The following is a 5,312-nucleotide window of genomic DNA, read 5'->3' as shown; positions in this document are numbered from 1 at the left end:
GATACAAATAAAGAGCTTGATTCACAGTACAGTTAGTACTCAGGAACTTTATTCAGGGGGACTGAGAACATGCTTTAGACTGATATGTGTGTATTTATTTGACCATACGAAAGGCTATTGTATTTAAGTAGGAATTCAACTATTTTAAACAATCATGTTAGTCATTTTTACACTAAATGAAGCACAAGCATCTCATCACATCATCATGTAAATGTCACACAGCATGTTCTAATGAAAGAATAGTAGCCATGCTAAAGCAAATCATTAGATATTTTTTTATGTGGTTTCTAAGTGGGAGATGCCCATTATCTATCCCCACTTAATGCCAATCTGTCCCGCTGGGTTCAAAGTAAGAAGACACCCTTTGACTGCCCGCCAGGCATTCCCAGAGCTAACACAGATCCAACACAGATCCACATCTGTGGGTGATCTGGAGTCTCCAGCCCACCTCGTTTGTGTCTTTGGAATGTAGGAGAAAAATGGCGGAAACCCCACAGGATCGCCAGGGAGACCAGGACAGGAATTTTGCACAAACGCTCTTCCAGATTTTAATTTTAGCCGAATAACTCAAACATGCAGTTGTTTTTATTTGTATTGATTTATTTGATTTGAAGAAAGGGCTTCCTTCAAAACTTCTCTTTAGGAGCTTTGGGAACTCATTCAAAATCCATTTGACTGTCACTCTTGAATAACTAATCAAATTATTAAAGTATTAATTGAATATTAAGTGTTTCCAATTTTCTCCTGTCAGCTGGGTACTGTTCTGCCTTGCTCTTCTCAGCTCTTTCTATGTAATATTAGTTAAATTCAAGTACAAACCAACGAAGCAGGGTTATTCATCCTCTGATCACCCAGACCATGAGGATTCAAATGAGATTAACCACTTTACAACTCCTCATATTTTGCTTTTGATTAGTGGTATGTGCTAATTTCACTGCATCACAGCAGCCTGAACATTTTGATTTGAGATACTTGTTATTAGTTAAAGTACTTTGGTCAAAATAATCCTTTAGTCCTTGATCTATTTACTGCATTAAATTCAACGTCCAAACTTTAAATTTAGCTCATACTAAATCTGCCAATTATAGTGAATAACTGGCAACTTACTGAACTACCCAGTGACTCGGCAAATCTGTCTTAATCTGGCAAGCAGCCGTTCAGACAACTCTAGACTCAGCATCACAGACTGCTGGTAGAAGTTGCAGTTTTATAGTTACAGACCCTGTGTCTTTACCAGAGTAGACTACAGTCATTATCCAGTGGTATTTCAATTAAATTCTAGTATTTGCTGCTACTTTATACTTCTACCCCTCTTCACTTAAACAGGATAATATTGAAGCTCTTACTCCACTACTTGTATTTGACAGCTAAATCCATCATATCATTTCAGTTGTCAGATCATTGTGACCCACTTCCAATGCGATCAACTCTTCAGAACCAGCTGTCCAACAGGTCCCAGTGTCTGAGCTCTATAGGCGGATTATTACTTTACAGCTGGTGGCATGACTACCCTGTAAAACGATGCCATCGTAATGGGGTCTAATCGCCAAAGACTCCTCACATATCGCTTGAACTTTTCATGTGTTACGCTTTAAACCCTTATTTTAATTAGTCTCTCTTGGAGCAGCAGCAGCAGCATCCACCAATACAGAGGCCATTAAATGTCAATCTGGCAAGAAGGCAGCCTCTCTGCTGACTGGTGGAATCAAAACAAACAGGTTATGAATCAGGTTATTGTGGCCTTGGCCTATGATTAACTCTAGCTCCATCAGGATTATTGGCCATGCTATATATTCACAATAGGTAAAATTATCTTCAAACGATAGAATTAACTTTATTCAAAATCACAGTCAGCCCATTCCATACCAACAATGGAGGAAGACCACACTGGTGCTGCATCTAATGATGATTATCATTATTAATTAGGCTGCAGAGGATTTTCTCAAGTGATCAACTTGTTGTTTGGTCTACAATTTGTCATCACACTTTCCAAAGGCTCAAGTTGATGTCTTCAAATTGCTTGTTTTGTCCGACAAACGACAAAACTCAAAGAGACTCAATTTATTACTAGATGAAAAACAAAAGAAGCAAATGACAAACTGGAATTTGGGACTGTTTGCTTTAAATGATGAGTGTCTCTCTTATATAGGCTCTTACCATCTATCTATGTCTTTAGAAGTTAAATAGAGGAATTTACTTGACAGAAGTATCTGCTTACTTTCTATCCCTTTCTGATGTGAGAACAGTGTTGGAACTGACAGACAAGTTAAACCCTGTGGCATGTGCTGCTGGAGTGACACTGCACAAAGCATCTCTTATGCACAATCACTCAACCATGCTCTCTTTTCAACACACATGCCTACAGTAAATTTATACAGATATATACGTATGTATGTACTGTATGTGAACAGTAAATGTACAGTGCACAAACAGTACATGCATGAACAGATAAGCATACTGGACACACAAACACCCACCCACATCCACACACACACTCCAATCCACCTATGGACACACATAGATAAGGGAACACACATAGATAAGGGGCCTATAATATCTTGAATATCAGTCCTCCCTCTCTTTCCTTTTCCACCACTTCACTTCACTTCACTTCACTTCACTTCACAGCAGCCCGCTCTCATTTCAGAGTCTTCATCTAGATTACAGCCAAAACACTGTGCAGTCTTGATTCTGCACATGTACGCGCATGCATTACACACTTAAGAGTTCATTAACTGATTGATTGACAGAAATTTACAATAAGTCAATATTTTAAACAAAAATGCCTAAAGATTACTGGGAACAGTTTTCCAAGTGTGAATATTTGCTGGTTTTCCTCTTCTACGATAGTAGACTGAATATTTTGGGGTATTAGAACTTTGGTTGGACAAAACAAGATACATGAAGACATTACCTTGGGCTAAGGGCTTTTTTTCTGTCTGGCTCCACAGATGTACATTGCTGGCTTGATATTCGGCACCCCTTCTTTTTCACCATATTCGCTATCAGGGTTTTATGCCGCCCAGGACAGTCGCGATTGGTTTAAAGGAATAAAATCAAGCCAGATCTCAGAATAGACAGCGCTGTGGAGATGATCTGGCAATACAAGACTAAGGTTTGATTGACCAAACAATAATCTGCAGATTAATCTTAGACTTAGATTTAGACAGACTTTACTGTCATTCAACTGTACATACACAATATATAGTTGATTGAGATTATGTTGCAAGGCTTAAAATAATTTTCAGTTGCAGCCATAATATTATATACTGTATGTAGTATAATAAGATTGTTCATGGTGCCACAGAAATTAAATATTGTTCTGTACAGTATACACAATTGAATTTTTTTCTTTTTAATACTAAAGGATCCAAGTAATAGTCCCCAATAATCTTCCCTCTTTTTTTACAAAGTAGGTATTGGAAAGTAACAGAAAGCTAAATGTTTTTGGTTAAATTTACTTAATTTTACTGTGTGTGAAAGAGATGCAAGATGGAGAGCATCTGCATTTGTTAAAAAATGTATGAAGATTTTTCAGTCTTCCAGTGGAGGGTGCTACTGTCCTTGGCAGTGCTGTGCTGCAGTTTTTTTTTTTGACTGCTAAACAACGGCGGTCACAACTGAAGCAACATGTGCAAAACTCAAACCACAGTCTGTTTTACCAACAGTCACCTGAGCTAAACGGTTCACATCAGCTGCAAAACTCACGCCAAGCAACACAACTCTTCACAAACATCTCAAAACAAGCTCAGTGCAGCCAAACATTCATCGAGACAACACACACTATCACTCAGAACACACAAAGTAAAAACACTAGCATCAAATACCAATACAGAAATTAATTAATCTTTACAGTTTTAATAATTTGAGTGATTTCACACAAATCGATATTTTCTAGAAAAGAGTAATTCTTTCACGTGGATTTATTTTACAACATAACCAGTTAAGGTTAACAAGGACTAGAAATCAGCATTTTGTTTCAATATATACATATTTTTATTTTGTATGTAGTAATTTCTGTAATTACTGGAAAAAAAACATGACAAACTACAAATACGTAATAGTAACAAAGCATTGTGGGGCTAATCCTGCCTCTCTCCAGCATCAGGCCGCATGTTTTCATCAACATCACATTGGACGTCCTCTCTTGCCATGCACCTGCATCATCAGTACAACTGAATGTGGTCTTTTTGATTAAACCTCCATTACTGTAGTAAAGGTAGTGTTTACATCTCACCTGGACATATTGGTATCTTTACCTATATATACACAGTAAATATATTTTTTACTGTATGTGTTCTCTAACAAGTCCAAAACAAGAATAGTTATGACAGCAGTGTGTTACCATTTGAACAAAGTGCTGTAGATCCACAGTGTTGCAGGTTGTGGTTAAAGTCATGGGATAAGTGTGTAGACTTTTGAAAACTGTTCAAGAAATGAAAAACCAACTAGAGTTTGGTCCACTGAACTGCTGCTGTGCAGAGAGAAGTTAGAGTTTTGCACGTGTCACCAGTTGCGCCCACTGTCGTTTAGAAATAAATAAATAAAGTTTAAACTGGATAATTAGATTGATCAATTGACTTGACTATTTGTGCATCTATCTGCTTCTTTAGCTGACTGTCTCACTATCACCTGTATCAGACTGTTTGACTGCCTGTCTCCCTCTTTCTGTGAGTACTGGATATAACTACCAGTTATATATGCCTCATTTGTTCTCTCCCACTGTCTGTCTCTCTCTGTCAGGAATGAGAGGAATCTGCAGCAGACGCAGCAGTTGGCAGGTAGGCCTATGTCCCACGATGCACTGCGTGGGGCACGCACCACATTTGTCCTTTTATTGTATCAGAAGCTAAACAATCACATTCACAGACACACGTCTATTCTGTACAGCAGAGAGACTGGCATGCGGTCAAAGCATGGACAATGACAGTGAATTTCGGGGAGGGATATATTGACGCCCATGGTATTGACATGCAAACCACAGATATACAGTTTGTCACACACATAGAAAGGAGTCTCCCCAAGATTCCTGCGCTTGACAAACCTTTTTTGTGCATTTGATGCAGAAACCCGACCAGACTGGCACTCAGTCAGTTGATCACATATATACTGTAAATGGCACAGACACATACTGTGCATGTAAGGACACACTAGCTATCCCTAGCTAACACTCCACTTAGCACTAAAATTCTGCCGGGATGTGATGTGTTTATGATGCAACAGTGAAAGGCCGTTTGAAGTTGACAATAGAGAAAAACTGTGTATTGGCTTGACAGTAAAGAGGACACAGGTGTGTGTGTGTGTGTGTGTGT

At 38.5% G+C, this 5,312-nt stretch overlaps 1 protein-coding gene across 17 annotated transcripts in view; it reads right to left on the bottom strand.

Moving 5' to 3' along the window:
• The window catches only part of wnk1b (WNK lysine deficient protein kinase 1b), an 85,241-nt gene that overhangs the window by 39,294 nt on the left and 40,635 nt on the right, over nt 1–5,312 (bottom strand). The window lies entirely within an intron of this gene.

This window comes from Etheostoma spectabile, chromosome 23, assembly GCF_008692095.1.
Source record: "Etheostoma spectabile isolate EspeVRDwgs_2016 chromosome 23, UIUC_Espe_1.0, whole genome shotgun sequence".
Lineage (NCBI taxonomy): Eukaryota > Metazoa > Chordata > Actinopteri > Perciformes > Percidae > Etheostoma > Etheostoma spectabile.
The sequence above is the reverse complement of the archived record's forward strand: the minus strand, read 5'-3'. Positions and strand labels throughout refer to the sequence as shown.